Here is an 18,124-nt window from a genome sequence, read left to right on the forward strand (position 1 = left end):
GATTAGACACCCAAAATGTCCCGGAGGTGTAAATGTTCACTGCAGTGAATTATATCATAACATGAAATCACAGATACAATGATAGGTTGGATCAATGTTGCCCACCCCTCTGCGTACACACACACACACACACACACACACACACACACAACACACACACACACACACTCTCTCTCTCTGAAGATCTTGTTTTGATTCCAACCAGGCTGAAGTAAGAAATAATTTATGTCTTTGAGATTTTTCTTAATTAATCAGGAGTGTGTTGTTGTTTTTTGTTTCGTAATATCTATCTTTGGATCTGTTTTGAAACATTATTATATTTTAATTTGAGCTGAGACAAAGGGTTGTGGGATGTTTTCAGCTTCTCAGCTCACTGATAGAAATGTAAATATTTCCTGCTATTTTGGGAGGAGGGATGTTTTCTGTCTTATGTTTATCACTTCCTGTGTTGGGTTAAGTATAAATGTTGAATGAAGCTGTTCTGATATTTTATTCCTTTTGTACGTCTGTTTTTCTTTTCAATAAAGTTCTTAATATTCCAAATCTTCTCTTTTTGTGATTCCACATGCTTACACATCTGTGACTGCAGCTAAAATTATATGAATATTGTGGCTACATTTAGTTTGTTTCTGTCCTTTGTGCTGTAAACTTTATGATCTTTAGTTTATTGATATAAAGGAAAGGTGAATTGAATATGGATGACTCACAGCGTCTGAAATAGTTGTTTTAAAAAGAGGACCTTCACATTGGCAGCTTGTTTAGTAACATTTTTATCATAATGAAAAAACTAAACAACAGATGGAATCAACAACAAAACCACTTTTTCCTGGTTGAAAAACCAAAGTTGATGTTCTCCATGTTGTGATTATCAGCATCTTACTTTGATGACTTCAGTTTATCTCAGCAGCTACATTTGTGGTACGTTCCAGAGAAGGCTACACATGATTATATATCAACGTACTTTCATTTAAATTGTGTCTATTTTGTCATTTTTAAATCATTAATGTTCAAAAGACAAATCTTATTGGCACAACATAAGCTGTCTGTTACTAAACCTTTTAAAATACCAGCACAGCACACAGGAATGACAATTAAAAATAAAATGTGGGATGTTTCCATTCATACGTTTCTTAGCATTCATATAATGCCATTATTATTTTTATGAAATAATGACATGAATTTAGGGACAGTTTCTCTCTGTTGTGTTTCTGCAGACATTGAATATAATTGATCTTTTATTCTTGTTTTGCTGTTCAGTCAAACTTGTAATACTCCAGACGTCTGGCTCTTTATGTAAATCCACACATATGCTTACTGTATTTTGTAACTTCTGAGTATTCAGTGTTCTCACAGAGCCTTAATGAACGTGACCCTAACCTGTAGATGTTGGATCATAAAGAGGGGAGATAAGATCAGCCTTTATTGATCTCTGGCGGGGAAATCCAGTTGTTGCAGCAGCACGGCCACAGAAATACAGATCAATAGAGAAAGTACAAGAAATAAATAGGAAGTTTATCAAACTAAGAGTATTCAAAAATAGAAACTATGCTAGAGCATTTGGAGACAAAGATTTTGATGTGAAGTGACAGTGGTGTGATTAATAGCAGCAGAGTCAGCAGGTCTATGTTAACAGCAAGGGACGTAACTTTGGGATCAACATTGTGGGGGGTTGAGATCTCCACCTATCTAGCGAGAACGTTTGTCTCAACATTGGGGAGGACATATTATAACCGGGGTGTCTGGTGGTCGTCCCCCAGGAAATTTGGAGCATCAAACGCTTCATTTCCTTCATTCTGGTGAACTTTTCTGTAACAAATTGTGCCTTTTCTTCATGCAAATATCTTTATACATGTAAATATTATTAGTATTCATTAAATAATCTGCTGGGTTGTTCTCAACTTTCTGCAGGTTCAAAACATTACGTATTCCGGGCTGTGTTTCTATTTTTAAGGAATTATACACATCTTAACAAATATTTGCTTGCCACAGAATTTAAACTCGGTCATTTAATGACTTCATTAACCTGGCCTGTTCTGATTATTGGGGGGGGGGGGGGGGGTACACCAGACTGGTTTGAGTTATTTATTGTCATATTAACAACAATTACAGAGAAGCAGTCGTTGGTAATGAAAATCTGAGATCTCAGGCTCCTTCCAACAATGCTCACTGAATATGATACGCAGGTTAGAGAGTCACAATAATCATAGACATATAGACTTAAATATATTGTTATTAATAATGTTACTTAGTGTTTGTCTGTATTAATATAGAGATGTAATACAAATATAATATAGAATATGATGCAAAGATCAGTGTGATATATTAACCCTCTCAGGTCTAAGCCATTTGTTTTCCAATCTCTCCAACCGCCAGGTCTCCTTGTGTAATCATGTTTGTATTACCTCAACCCTGGGATGCACAATCAAGTTCTAGACATCACTTCTTTCAGGAGAACCTGGCCTATCAGGATGTACATACTGCAGGGATGTCACATTAATTTATAACAAAGAGTTTTTGGCTTTGGAAATTGTTTTTCCAAGTGTTAACAATCAGGGGAAACAAATAAACTGTAACTAACAAAATAAATAAAACTATTTTTCCCCAGAAATGTCCATACGCTTTTATCCCAAAAGGGTTAGTTGTATGTGTCATCTGCGCACACGCACGCACACACACACACACACACTCTCTCTCACACACACACACACACACACACACACACTCTCTCTCACACACACACACACACACACACACACACACACACACTCTCACACACACACACACACGCACACGCACACACACTCTCACACACACATACACACACACACACACACACACACGCACGCACACACACACACTCTCTCACACACACACACACACACACACTCTCACACACACATACACACACACACTCACACACTCACTCTCTCTCACATACACACACACACACACACACACGCACGCACACACACACACTCTCACACACACACACACACACACACACACTCTCTCACACACACATACACACACACACACACACACACACACACACACACACACACTTGCTCTCTCTCACAAACACACACACACACACACTCTCACACACACATACACACACACACACACACACACTCGCTCTCTCTCTCACACACACACACACACACACACACACACTCTCACACAAACACACACAAACACACACACAAACACACACACACACACACACACACACACACACACACACTAGAAGTCCCTCCTGCCAGGCTTTTCTATTGGTTGACTAACACCTTTTAGGTTGACACAACTTCATGTGATTGGTCGATGCACCTATCAGTCAGCGGCGCCATCTTGGATCCTGCCCAAAGAAACCAGAGAAAAAGTATTTTCATACAGAAACATGACTAAACAGCTGTTCAGTCATGGATGTATCGCTGTTGATTTATCGCAGGTGATTTTTGCAGTCATAATTATTTATTTATGTTTACAAAGATAACTGTAATTCCACGATGGATTAAAAAAGCTTCTGGATGGCCTACAATGGGCTTTATGCACGGAAGGCTCTTTAGAGCTTCTGCATTAATGTAAGCAGCTCATTCACTTCCGGTGGAACGTCAGCACAGCAACAGACACCAACCGCAGCATCTCTAATTTTGATCAGGATAGGACATTTATGAGGTAGAAAACGACCAGGACAGGACAGTAAATATATATTATAGTAGTGAAGTATAGTAGTTTAGTATAGTTATATAGTTATTTCTTAGCAGTAGGCCTAATAAATAAGTGATGGAGAGATGAGAAAGTCGTATAAATTTCAGCGTCGTGAGGGAACGACAGCTGAGCACTGCTGTGGTCATCGTCAGCAAAATTTAATTCGTCTTTGAGCTTCCACACTTTCCCCTCCGACCATCAACAACGTCAAAAATGGATTGTGGAGATCAGAAGAGAAAAGTTTGTGATCTCTCACCACACTCGTGTGTGCAGTAGACACTTTGTGTCAGAGGACGTCGTCGAGCCGGCGGCTGAAGGGGGTAGAAGGAGGCTAAAGCCAGGCGCCGTTCCTGTCTTGTTTCCCTGGAATAACTTCTCTCTCGGAAAAGTAAGACTTGGGGTACAGGAGCGGATCAGAGCCAGACCGGAGAGGATGGAGACCGACAAGTTGCTGGCACTCTTTGTGACAACGATCATGATTATTGTTCAAGGCCGGACTCTGCGTTTGTGGACTTGGTGGTCTCTGAGAATGAGAGTCTTCGGGATGAAGTTGCCCAGCTGAGGCAGCAGCTGGAGCAGCTGTCACTCACGCAACGTTTCGGGTTACAGCGATTTGGTGGCTCGGACACAGACATTCGCTTTCACACACACACACACACACACACACACACACACACACACACACACGATGATGCTGCTGGCGCAGATGAACAAACGCTACACTCGTTACTGTAATTATCCTACAAAAAAAAAAAAAAATTCTAGACCTTGGAAAAATGTAGTTGATGACCCCTGGTCTAGCTTTACTGGTACATTTTTTTTAATGTTGAGCCCTGCTATAGTGTTAGTGTGTTCAATTAAAAAATGTTATGACCACCTGATGCGGTTTTAGCAGGTCATTGAACCATCGCTGCAGTACATGGTTCGGGGGACCAGAAGAAGACCTGCAGATGGTGACTCAGCAAGGCAAAGTACAGCCATGGTACAGACACAGTCTATACAGCCAGTAGATGAACTGTTCCTCTTCCTGAACTACCTAGCCCTTGGACTGAAGCAGAAGGACCTGGCTGACCGGTATGGGGTACACCAGTCTACTGTTAGCAGGATCATTCACACCTGGAGTCATTTTTTGTTTTGTGTTCTCGGCTCACAGCGAATTTGGATACCCCAAAACAAAATCAATGAGCGCTTGCCAGCAGAGTTCAAAGATTACCCAGACACTACAGTTATCCTGGACTGCACAGAGCTCAGATGCCAAACACCTTCCTCTCCTTTACTCCAGAGTGAAGTTTATTCCAGTTACAAGTCCCATTGTACACTGAGGGGGATGATTGGCATGGCCTCTCATGGTGCTGTAACCTTTGTTTCTCCCCTCTTTGCTGGCTCAGTCAGTGACAAGCAGATCCTTGTGGAGTCAGGACTATGTAAACTGCTCAGGCCGGATATGGCAATCATGGTGGACAGAGGCTTCCTGGTGGATGACTGTGTGCCTTGTAAAGTGTACAGGCCTGCATTCCTAGCTGGAAGACCTCAAATGCCAGCAAACGAGGTCAGGGAGACCCAGTCTATTGCACGCCTTAGGGTGCATGTTGAGCGGCTAATTCGTCGGTTGAAGGAGCACAAATTCTTTGACACAGTTATCCCCCTAAACGTGTCTGGAAATATTAACCAGCTGTATGTAGTCGCATGCCTCCTATTAAATTACCAGAATGGTCCACTTGTAAAAGCCTGGTCTAAGTAGAGGTGTCAATATGTTTGTGGCGTGGTACTGTGGAGGGCAGAGCATTCAGAGAATATAGTTATTGTTGTTGTTATAGTTGTTAATGTTATTGTTTGTTAAAACCGTTACCATTGACTGTATATAAAATACAGTTGATGGCCGTTCCACATATAATTTTGCTACAGTGAAATTAAAAATAAAATGATACCACAGCCTTTGTTTAGGGCTCTCACAAAACATTGTGTATTTTACTGTGGTCATTACAAGCAGCACTTACACAATACTGTGTTTAGATACAAATAAATAACCTCAGAACAAATGAACATAAGAAAATATGTAATTGAAGGTGACATGTTCTACGGTCAACAATTTATAACCCTAACCCTATCTGTTTGAAAGAAATGTAATTCCTGGATAGATTTCTAAAACCTTTTTTGATTTTGACCCCTGGCAGAAGTTGTTAAATGAGGACAGTGACTTTGTTTTTCATTTGGAGGAGAACAATTATTTCATTGGCAAATCTACAGAAGGCTGAGGACTTAGTTTTTTCCTTTTTTCAAAACTTTACACACAATTCCCAAAACTGCACACACAAAATGCAAAATGCCTCACATCTCCTTCAAAATGAAACGCTGCATTCAGAATACCATAAACACATCTCAAAATAAAGCATCTGCATCAAATGGCAAACACTTTTTTCATAATAGTACATTTTTGGATATGGGTCAATGACGAATAAGGGTTGGCCAGATGAAAAAATTAAAAAACTTTGAAAAAGCTTTTTTAAAGGCATCCTTGAGTTTCGTTAAAATTTATATTTTGTGTTATTGTACATTTTATTTCATTTGAAATAGGATTTTCACCATTTTTTTATCAAAGGTAGGACCAAATGGACCTAAAATGTCAAGTGGTGTAACCACAAAGGAATGATTAATATTTAATATTTCATCCACTACATTGTTTGTGAGTGCACTCATACAAATATAACTCCTATTTCCAAATTTCACCCAAAAATAGATTTTATTAGGATTACTTCTAAATTTAAATTATATTTGTTATTGCAATATCAAGTGGTAGACATGCTGGAAACAACATTTGTTTTCTAAATAATCTTGGACAAATTGTGTAAAAAGTCTTAAAAATGTGTTTCTACAGTGGAGTAGAGTATTACATTTTATCAAACATTAATTTACCTGCACATTATCATTTTTTCAAGAAAAATACTGGTTACCCCATTTGACACAAACCAGTTACACCACCTGACGTGATGCTTGTAAGTGACACTAAACTCAAAGTAGTTTATTGAACTTGGCGTTTAATTTCATTTCAATGACAAATATTTAAATTTAAAACTCATTAGATTAAATTAAACAACTAACATCTTAACAAATTGTGTGTGTATGTGTGAACAGTATTTGTGTGTGAGAAAGAGGTAGATCGGTAAAAGGGAGAGGGAGAAGCAAGTCTGTTTAGGGTTGTGCATGCTCTTTAACATGTTTACAGGTAAAGCGCTCATATTATACTTTTTGGGATGTCATAGGTTTACAAAGTGAAAAAGCCCAAAGTCCACCCCAAAGGAACTTACCATCTCCAACAGAAAACACTGTTCACAAACTGCTCCAAACAGCTCTATTGTAGTCCAGCCTTTACTTGGTCACTTCGTAACACACGTTATAATGCTCGCCTAGCTGTTAGCATGGCACTCCCTCATACTCTGCTTCTGACTGGCTAGTAGTCCTTATCTAGGTACTGTCAGGGCACGTCCTCATACTCTGCTTCTGACTGGCTAGTAGTCCTTATCTAGGTACTGTCAGGGCACGCCCTCATACTCTGCTTCTGACTGGCTAGAAGTCCTTACCTAGCTACTGAGCATGTGCGACTCCCAACAAAGATGGAACAGAAGTGAGAGGTCTCACTCTGTAGCTAAAACAGAGAGCTCAACACACAGGGTGAAAAGAGGAGCTGCAGCAATGTGCAGTACAACAAAATATGGTGTTTTTTGAAAATTAAACCATGTAAACCTATTCTGGTACAACCTCTAAATACAATTATTAACCTGAAAATGAGCATAATATGAGCTCTTTAACTTATTCTGGTGCATTTATCTGAATTCAATTTGATAAACTGCATTTTTTCAATGGCATTTTTAATATTTAAGTAACATTTTATACTTAAATTAAATAATCCCAAAATGTTTTAGGTATTTTAAAGCTGCTGTTCTTGTACCACATTAGGGGTCACAGTTCAACTGCCTCATTCTATGTTATTAAATTGTTAAGAAATTATTGTAACATTGCAAAGGAATGGTATGGAAATTTTAATTTAAGGGTAAAACCTTTTTTAAACACTAAGTCCTTGCACTATAATGATTTAGCCTAGCCTAGCTAAATAAGCTATCTTAATAAAGTGTTGGATACATTACCTCCACTTTTAAAAAATACAAACAATGAACACATACAAATAGTTCTAAATAGTAATTAAGTTCATATAACCTCTTGAACCAGTAACTGAACTAGTTATATTTGAAAAGATTGGCCAAAAATTGAGAGGCTTGTAATAGGAGTCAAATGGTGTAACCGGTTACACCATTTGACATTTCAATGTAAAATCAAATTTGTCAGGCATTATAATGGACACATATATCAGCATATGGCCTTGGTGTAAATAATCAAACATAATTTTTACACTAAATACTAATTTTTATTCAAAAGAATGTTTTTCAATGTTTTACTTGGGTCATACCATTTGACATGTGAACCAAAGAACTGAACTTAACCTAAAAATGTCTTATTAACTTATATTTATCAGAGAGTTATTAACCTTGTGATGCAGCAGTTATGCTGATCAGGGGTCCTTTTCTCTGATGTAACTTCCTGTCATGTGGTCTTCTTGCTGATTTCAACAAAATGGCACCTTAAATGGTGGTTACACCACTTGACATTTCAGGAAGCTAGCATGACTGACAGGATTCCCTAAATTATTAAAATAAATATAAGCATCATTTTAAAATATATTGTAAATACGTATAATAACCTTTAATTTAGGTTAATGCCCAAGTAGTTTATGGGATTTTTTATTAAGAAATTTGACCTTTTTAAGCAAGATAAAAATTTTGGTACAAAGTTTTGACGGTTACACCACTTAGACATTTTTGCCATTAATCGCCAATTATTCTCTTAAAATTAATTAAAACCAAACTCTTTGAAATATAGCCTCTAAAAAAGTATGTATTAACGTAATTTGTTTGTCTGTTTTTTAAATTTAATGTATTTAAATTTAATTTAACCTTATAGACACAAAAAAATGGGCGTCACGTCATTGACCCATATACCATGTACACACTGTTGTTCTAAATCTAACACTCTTTTGTCTTTCATAGGCCTATATCTACATTTACAATGTTCTAGAGAGAAAGTAATCTACTGAGAGGGGTTGAAAAGTGCACTGTAAAAAACAATGCAATGTTACAGTAAAACAGAAAATATTTATTGGACAAAACATCACGTTTGTAACAGTGGCGTAGGCAGAAATAGTATTTTAGGCGGGCCGGTACAAAAGTCAGTGGGCCATTTTCAAAAGACGAAGTAGCAAAAAGGACAAACTGAAAAAACAGCAACGATTTTACCTTCCAACATACTGCATTACAACGGCAATAACAGTACTGCCTACAACATGCTCAACCAACAAAACTCAGTCTAAAAAGTTTGTACACAACAATATAGATAAAAACCTGTCTGTTTTAACCTATTCAGGCTAAAATATATTTGCACCGGCAGAACCAGCAGCATTGGCTCTGCACAGCACTGTTATAAAATTAACCATTTTATTGCACAAAGTGGCAACTAAACATGAACCCACACAGCAGAGAAGGCGTTTACATACTGCATGACATAGATTAGCCTACATCAGGCAGAAATCACACATGTAACAATGCAACAGCATTGTTGCTTCAGGACTATGGTCAGATCATGAGCAGCAAATGGCTACCAGCAGTAAAAGAAAATCAAAGAATGAAAACTTCCAGCCAAGCATTGTTTGAATTATGAAAGATATAATGAAAAGTGGCCAGCAAGGCGCCAAATCTTAGACAGTGTATGGAGTCCACGCAGTGACAGGATCAAAGAAAACTAAAAACTACGTCACTCACAGATAAGTTATCTTCTTATTTAATGTGGGCAAAACACAAACGCCTTTCAGCTAGAAGCCATCATCAGTGTTCACACTTTCTTACTAAATAGGAAGGTTGCTAGGTTAGGTTACTTCATTAATAACACAAGAAGCGTAAACACGTTTGTGACTTAACGTGAGCTCTGTGAGGGCCTCCTCTCTGGCAGATGGCTGTCAGCTCCGCTGGGGAAATGTCTGCACATGCTGCAGAACAGCTCGTCCTTATTTTCACTCTATTCCATCCAAGAAAACTGTCCATACCACTTTAAAGAGAAGCCATTGTTGTCGCGGTAACTTTTAACAGTACATTGCTTAACACATCCATGGAGCATTGTCTAAAAAGCCAGCTAGCTAACGTTAGCCGCTGAAGACAGCCGGAGAGTCTGCCTGTTGTTACCATAGCAACCAACTACGTTCCGAAGGCGTTTGATTGGACGGTTTAAACAGTTTTGTTTTAATCAGAAGAAAATACACATTAAACACACACAACTAGCTAGTTCTTTTATTATTTCTTTTTTTGCATACATTTGAATATTATTTCAATGTGTTTGTGTCATAATATAAAACCAGTGGAGCAGTGTGATTGATGACCTTAGTTTATTTTTGTATAATTGTTATTGATTGATTTTTGCCTTAAAACTCTATTGCTTGCTGTGTTTTTCCTTATTGTTTGCTGTGGTTTTTCTATATTGTTTGCTGTGGATTTACTTTATTATATTTCGTTGTGGACACTGGATAGTATTGTTTTCCCTCTTTCACGAACTGCAACAACAAACACTTATTGACACACCTGTAGAGCCCCGTTCACATCAGAGATCTGATTGCCAGCTGATCAGACCACTCCCAATAAAAGGAGGCTAGATCTCTTATAGGGGGACACCGCTCTGGACGGATGGACCGACCGTGTGCTGCAGCGGACCGACTCGCTGATCTTCTTCCCCCGTGGTGGTGTTGCTGCTGACTGGACCTCCTGGTCCCTGGTGGAGCCGACTCCCAGACTCTGCGGTGTCAACGCTCACAAAACTCCGACTAAAGGGAAGTGGTCCTTTTCTCCCACACTGATGCGTGTGTGTGTTTTTAGCATTTGAGCTAAAGGAGCCGTTTTTTTTTTTAGTAGTTGTTCATTTCTGTGAAGGTGCCAGATCCAGGGGCCGACGACAGAGCAGCAGATACGGCAGTATTGTTGACGAGCCCACATGAAGTACAGGAAAGGAAAGTCGTCACTCTAGTCATCCGAGACTGTTTTAAAGTTGCCGGGCTACGAGTAGGCTACCCATTGATTTTTCCATTTCTCCACTGACAGAAACAGAACGGCACCACGGAATTCCTGGTCCCGGATCTCTGGATTGGAATAGGTTATTCAAGCCCCGCTGAAGCAAGACATTCCGGGCCGGCGACCGGGGAAACCCGGAGCTGATCCAGGCTGGACTGGACTCGGGTATTGTTTCACCCTGGGACAGAACATTGGACGATCCATGGTTTTATGGTCTCCCGGGTTTTTATTCGAGGAGATGTCATTCTAATATTATTGTTTTAAACTTTAACTTTTAACAGAAAATACTATTTTTATACACTCCTTGTGTCCTTCTCGCTGTGTTGGTGTGGCCCCGGAATCTAAATCTAGATTTATTAACAGACTTCCATAATCTGTTACATTAGCACATGTGAGGAGTGTGTGTGTGTGCCCTGGTAAATAAGTGTAACATTTTGATTGGTTGTGTTTAGAAAAGGAAAGCAAGTCACTTCCTGTTAGATGTTTGTGTCTTAGGTAGAGAATTGTGTGTACTGTTTTGAAAAAAGTGTTTTATGCAATTAAACTGAGTGAAAGGCTGAGAAATGGTTTTGGAGATTTGCTGTGTAATTTTGCACTTTGAGTGAGGTTTCAAAAATCATGTGACATGAAAAGATTTTGTGTGTAAGCAGTTGAAAAAACTAATTAAGAAAAGGCTCTTGGAATGAGGCTTTAGAGAGAAAACATCAGTTCAGGGATGAATTTAAGACATGAGATCATGAACATGTTTGTTTCTTAATGAGAAAATAATGTACAGTTATTTGAGGAAAGAAGGTCAAAAACAGGTCAGAACTTTTTAAAATGTAGTGAGACTTTCTGTTATAACATTCAGAAGATATAGTTTAACCCTTGTGTTGTCGTCACCGTTGTCCATGAACTTGTCATTCTGGGTCAAAATTGAAAAATTTTTTGGAAGTTTTCCCAACTTTTTTGAGGCTTTTATATGCTTTTGTCCCTCTTTTCAACCCTTTTTTTATTCATGGTCAATAAACCTAATAAAATGACATTCTACCTATTTTTTAGTTTGAAAAAAAGCATATGAATTATTTTGACTAATAGAATAGTTAAGATCAGAGGATGTTGAGTGAATCACAGACTGGTTTATGTCAGAGTTTGGTCAGGATGCTGTTTTGAAACCATTTAAACATTTTATTTTCAAATGCCATGAAATTGAATAAAACCAAAATTCAATGGAAGTAATCATTAATCTTACCTGTGAAGAACATGGATGCATGGATGTATATGTTGTATGGGTTCCATACAACGTACATGCATGCATCTAAATTATTTTGGGGCAATTTGGTTGTTAAGAAACTCATATTTCTGATATAAAAAACTTTGAAAACGGGTCAAATTTGACCCGAGGACAACACAAGAGTTAACATAAAACAAAACAGTGGTGATCAGAAATATTTGACACAAGGAGAGCTTCTCAAGGGGTTGGATATTCATCATTTCATCAGTTGTGTTTTAATGTTACACTTAAACATTTAGTTAGTCCACAAACCGTCTGACACAACACTGGACACCATGGTGGAGTTCCTCTCTACCAGTCCTCCTGATGCTGCTGTGTCTCTGTGTCCTGTCCTGTCCCCTGGACACCATGGTGGAGTTCCTCTCTACCAGTCCTCCTGATGCTGCTGTGTCTCTGTGTCCTGTCCTGTCCCCTGGACACCATGGTGGAGTTCCTCTCTACCAGTCCTCCTGATGCTGCTGTGTCTCTGTGTCCTGTCCCATGGACACCATGGTGGAGTTCCTCTCTACCAGTCCTCCTGATGCTGCTGTGTCTCTGTGTCCTGTCCTGTCATCAACAGCACTAATAAACTCTCTGTAATGGTGGAGAGATCATCTGCAGTCTGTGCAGCTGGCTGAGTCTTTAGAAGAAGGTTTTATTCACAAGAAGCTGTTTTTATGTGATGAACTGGAAGAAAAACAACTATGGTCAGAAATCCTTTTTTTATACATATACCAAAATTTGGAATGACATTCTCCATCACATCAGAGCACTACCATCTATCAAATATTTCAAAAAGGCACACAAACTGTTTCTTCTCAACAATTACACTTGTACACACTGATTGTTGATGTACTGTCCAAAGTCTGTCTGTGTTGTTGTTTCCAGTTGTCTGTATCTGTCTAGCCCACGCTGATGTCTTGTACTAAATGTTTTTATCCCTATGTGCCGAAACTGTATTGTTGTTTTAGCTGTCTGTACCTGTCTAGTCTATGCAGATGTCCTGTACAAATGTTTCTGTCCCTACGTACTGGAAGTTTGTGACAAGTTTTGTCAAATGTTTTATGTTTCTGTAAAACAGGAACCTGCTGGAAACCAGTTTTTAAACTGAGTCAGGCCCGTTTATAATGTTAACTTAATGTTATTTTTAACTTTGCTGTATAATAAAATGAAAATGAAATGAAATTTTGTTCTTAATTTAAAAATGACACCAGTCAGACATCATGTGTAAATCTATCTATAAATTGCAGGAACGTCTGTCTGTCTGTGTGTGTGTGTGTGTGTGTGTGTGTGTGTGTGTGTGCGTGCGTGTGCGTGTGTGTGTGTGTGTGTGTGTGTGTGTGTGTGCGTGCGTGTGCGTGTGTGTGTGTGTGTGTAGCGCATATCTCTAGAACCGTTAGTCCGATGGATTTCAAACTTGAAAGGTGTCTTGCTGTGGGCACGCGTAAGTGCAGTGCCAAGTTTGACTTTGTTTGGATAAGAAACGCAAAAGATATCGTCGGTAAAAGAAGCACACATTGGCTTTTGCTGCTCTAGCCGCTGGCCCCTCCCCCTCTCACCCTGAGGGAGCAGTGAGCAGGACCAGAGACCGAGAGAGAGCAGCGGAGCTTTGGCAGCTAAAATGTGACACACACCTCAGGCCCACAAAAATGTGCAAAGTAGCACTACGTTAACATCAAACGACACAAGACAACGTCTCTCTCTCTCTCTTTTTCTCTTTTTTTGTGTGTATGTGTTTATTTCTTATTATATTTAGGTGTGTTTAGTTTTGGTTTTTGGTGGTGGTGTAACTGGTGGGTGTCTTTTGTTTGGCACAATGCCAGTGGCGGAAGCCGCTGCGGCTGAGTTTGAGAAGCTGACTCGGCGTCATGCTATCAAACTCAGCCCAGCTGTAGCCTACAATGTTCTGTGGAGGAGGCCGGTTTAGCGGTGGGAGAGGTGGTGGGTCACACGAGTGTGGTGAGCAGGGCATGAAGTTAACTTTTTTGACCACCAGCCACTGTGGCAGGTGGATTTTTAAATCCACCTGCCACAGGGACTTTTTACCAGCCACTTTTTTTTGCGTCATAAAGGTGAAAAACAGGAATTGCTGTGTCTCTATGATCCTGTCCTGTCCTATTGATGGTAGCCTACTCGTGGACATTGCTCCGTCATCACGTGCTGTAGTAAGGGGGCCGCCTTGATAATCCTGCATAGGGGCCCGGTGTTGGCTCGTTATGCCACTGCATATAAGAGATGAGATGACTACGCGCACCACAACAACAAAACACTGGTGAATGCGCACCATAACACAATAATTTTTTTTGTATAGTTCTTAAAAATAAAAAAAATAAATAAAAGGGAAACTTGTTTTGGGGAGAATAATACTTAGGCTATTACTATTAATTCATTATTCTGGGCTGAGATTTCCTAGGAACCTTACCAAAAAGGCTCAGGATGCTGCAAATGTTGGTAAAATATGAAAAAGGCTGGTGGATTTAAGACACAAAATAAGAATGTATTGAATGAATCAAATATGAACATATCTGTCATTGTCAGTGGCTTGTTGATCTTTACATTGTTATTTAATTTCCTATCCTGGCCTGGGACACACATTCATACGGTTTCATAAAGTACTTATTGGACTTTAACTTATCATTACACTTACAATAACGAGAGTAGCTGTCCTCAATTTAGGTCATCCTGTACGTCTCATCTGCGTTTTTTCCTGCATCCACCGTGTGCGTTTGTGTGTGATTGTGTGTGTGTGTGTGTGTGTGTGTGTGTGTGTGTGTGTGTGTGTGTGTTTGTGTGTGATTGTGTGTGCGCGTCAGTCGCGGGGGAAACGGAGCAGCCCTGCCCGCTGCAGATAGCCGACAGTATTGAAACAGCAGCAGCTTCAGTGACAGCGTACATTGATGTTAAAATGTCTACATGTTGGCAGGACGATCTGAAATGTTTTGACGGTCTTTCGCTGTACGTTTTGTTGATAAATGTGAGTTGTTCGAGTCACACACACGTCTCGTCTTCATATCAGAAACTAGGAAATTAACTTCACCCGTTCTCACTCCCGCTTGGTCAGTGGCTGCACGTGGGACTGCTGGGATTGTGTGAGTATTGAAATTGCGATAGGGGGCCCCGGCTGTCAATCAATGTCTTCCAGTGATGCGGGCCCCTGATTGGACCAGGCCCGTAAGCAACGGCGTACCCTGCTTACCGATAGTTAGGTGTCTGAATCACTCAATTCTCATTGGCTACCCGCCAACGTGGCAGGTAGATTGACAGTTTCACCCGCCAATCACAAAAGTTACCCGCATTTGGCGGGTGGGCGGGTGCCAATTTCATGCCCTGGTGGTGAGAGATCACAAACTTTTCTCTTCTGATCTTCACAATCCATTTTTGACGTTGTTGATGGTCGGAGGGGAAAGTGTGGAAGCTCAAAGACGAATTAAATTTTGCTGACGATGACCACAGCAGTGCTCAGCTGTCGTTCCTTCACGACGCTGAAATTTATACGACTTTCTCATCTCTCCATCACTTATGTATTAGGCGTAAGAAATAACTATATAACTATACTAAACTACTATACTTCACTACTAATATATATATTTACTGTCCTGGTCGTTTTCTACCTCATAAATGTCCTATCCTGATCAAAATTAAAGATGCTGCGGTTGGTGTCTGTTGCTGTGCTGACATTCCACCTGAAGTGAATGAGCTGCTTACATTACAGTTTTTCTCAATTGCTTAAACACATTTGCCCACTCTGACATCACATTTTCAAAACAGTTAACACACAGGATAAAACTGAAGCTCAATGGCCAAAATGACTCATTTTGTTAGCAAAATGCTCTAACACTCACAAAACATTAAAAGCATGCAACATAAGCAAATATTTCCATCAAACACCACAACTTGTGGTCAAATTAATTTATTCTTTTAATCAATCATTACACAATGGACAACAAAATACAAAATACAGCCATCAATATGAAATATGACACTTTACAAACTCAAATGGATACTGAAAAAAAAAGAAAAAAGCTACCAAAGGAAACTTATGGGTGGTAATACCTTTAAAAAAAAAAAAAGATATATTTTATGTTTCACATTTAGTCCATTCGTTCTTGACGATTATGCCACAGGTTCTCATCAACATCGCATTGAATGTTTTCCCTTGCAATGCACCGAGGGAAATACCTCCTTGCGTGGCGCATCCATCCCTGGCAGTCCTCTGCACCTATTGCCAGGCAACCAGCATTCATTGCCTCCAGGAGGGGCATCTGCTCATATGGCCGGTGATCATACACCTTCCACCTCCAAGCAGAGAAGAACTCCTCGATTGGGTTCAGAAAAGGGGAGTATGCAGGAAGGAAGTGCATCATAATACAAGGCTGTGCTGCAAACCATTCGTTCACAAGGCGAGAGTGATGGAAAGCCACATTGTCCCAAATTATGACATACAGAGTCATGCCAGGCCTCAACAGCCCTCTCTCTTCGGGTGGAATCAGTATTTCTTTCAATGAATCAAGAAATGTGATGAGCGTTCTGTATTGTATGGGCCAATGGTTGGTATCTGGTAAAGGACCCCATCATTGGAGATGGCAGCACACATGGTGATATTGGCACCCTCTAACCTGGCACTGTGACAGCGGCCCTCTGCCCAATGACGTTCCTCCCGCGTCTCCTCACTTTACAGAGGTTGAAGCCGGCTTCATCCACAAAAATGAATTTGTGATGTGCCCCTTCAGCTTCAAGCTCCATTATTCTCTAAGAAAAAGAACAAATTCATAAAGCAAATTACAGTATTCCAGTCGCATGCAACTATGGTAAACAAGGTATTACAATAACAAAAACTGCACATACTGGAATCGTGCCTCCTTTACGATGTCAGAGTTTCTTTGAAATGGAACTCGGTACAGCTGCTTCATTCTGACATGGTGTCGTTTAAGGACTCGATCTATAGTTGCCAAACTCACACTGTTTATATTTCTAAATGCTCCCTGATCTGCAATTACTGCTGCCTGGATTTCACGCAGTCTGATTGCATTGTTTGCCACTACCATATCTACAATGGCAGACTCCTGTTCAATACTAAATATCTTTCCTCTGCCACCAGTGTGTGGTAATGTGTGGATCCTATAAAGTAAAAGCAAAAAGCATGTCAAAATTGACATTACTGTATGACAGTCACATAAATGGGATTGATAAAACATCTGCATTACTGTAGACACAGTTTGTTCTGCTAACAGGGCAATACAGTAAAGCTGAAATACACAGTGGTATACATTACAGTAACACTGTGAATTACCTGTTCTCATTCCGAAAAAGCCTGACAATAGATGCCACAGTGCTCCGAGTCAGAATGGGCTGGACCCTTTGTCCAGCCTCTCTAAAGGACAAGCCATGATTGATGACATGGTCAATAATTGTTGCCCGAATTTCATTTGAAACTTGAGCTTGATTTTGTCCTCTTGCTGCTGCAGCTCCTCCACCACGCATACGGGCTCCTCTTCCTCTGGCCCCTCTGCCATGGCCTCCACCACGCATACGGGCTCCTCTTCCTCTGGCCCCTCTGCCATGGCCTCCACCACGCATACGGGCTCCTCTTCCTCTGGCCCCTCTGCCATGGCCTCTTACTCTATGGCCTCTTTGATCCATGCTTGCAAATAGCAACACAGAGGTTGCATCTTTTATAGATGGATGAGGACTGATTGCTGATTGAAGAGTTGTGCAAATGAGTTTCACACAGGTGCATAGAGTTTTCTAATTATGCAAGTACTTTCTATCAGCTGTGAATAGATGTTTTCCTTTTGTTCACCACAGTGAATCCAATAGAGTTCGGGGTCTTTCAATGAGATCTGTGGTAACTGTTTTGACAAAGGGTGTGAAAAATGTGTGAAACAAATGAAAAAGTGTTAAAACATTTGCAAGAGAAGACTTCTGCTGTGCTAATAATGTGATGATGAAGATAAAGCGGATCCCAGTTTCATTTAGTGTGTCTTAGCAAATGAGAAAAACTGTA

General features: G+C 39.9%; 1 long non-coding RNA gene across 1 annotated transcript; it reads right to left on the reverse strand.

Moving 5' to 3' along the window:
• Positions 1-36: 36 nt before the first annotated feature.
• LOC118493291 lies at positions 37-16,365 on the reverse strand. The gene is made up of 4 exons (XR_004895281.1): positions 16,355-16,365; positions 15,340-15,345; positions 9,732-9,738; positions 37-169 (listed from the first exon to the last, which is right to left on the reverse strand). It is a non-coding gene; the product is annotated as an uncharacterized LOC118493291 (long non-coding RNA).
• Between the last annotated feature and the right edge of the window lie 1,759 nt (positions 16,366-18,124).

This window comes from Sander lucioperca, chromosome 16, assembly GCF_008315115.2.
Source record: "Sander lucioperca isolate FBNREF2018 chromosome 16, SLUC_FBN_1.2, whole genome shotgun sequence".
Classification (NCBI taxonomy): Eukaryota; Metazoa; Chordata; class Actinopteri; order Perciformes; family Percidae; genus Sander; species Sander lucioperca.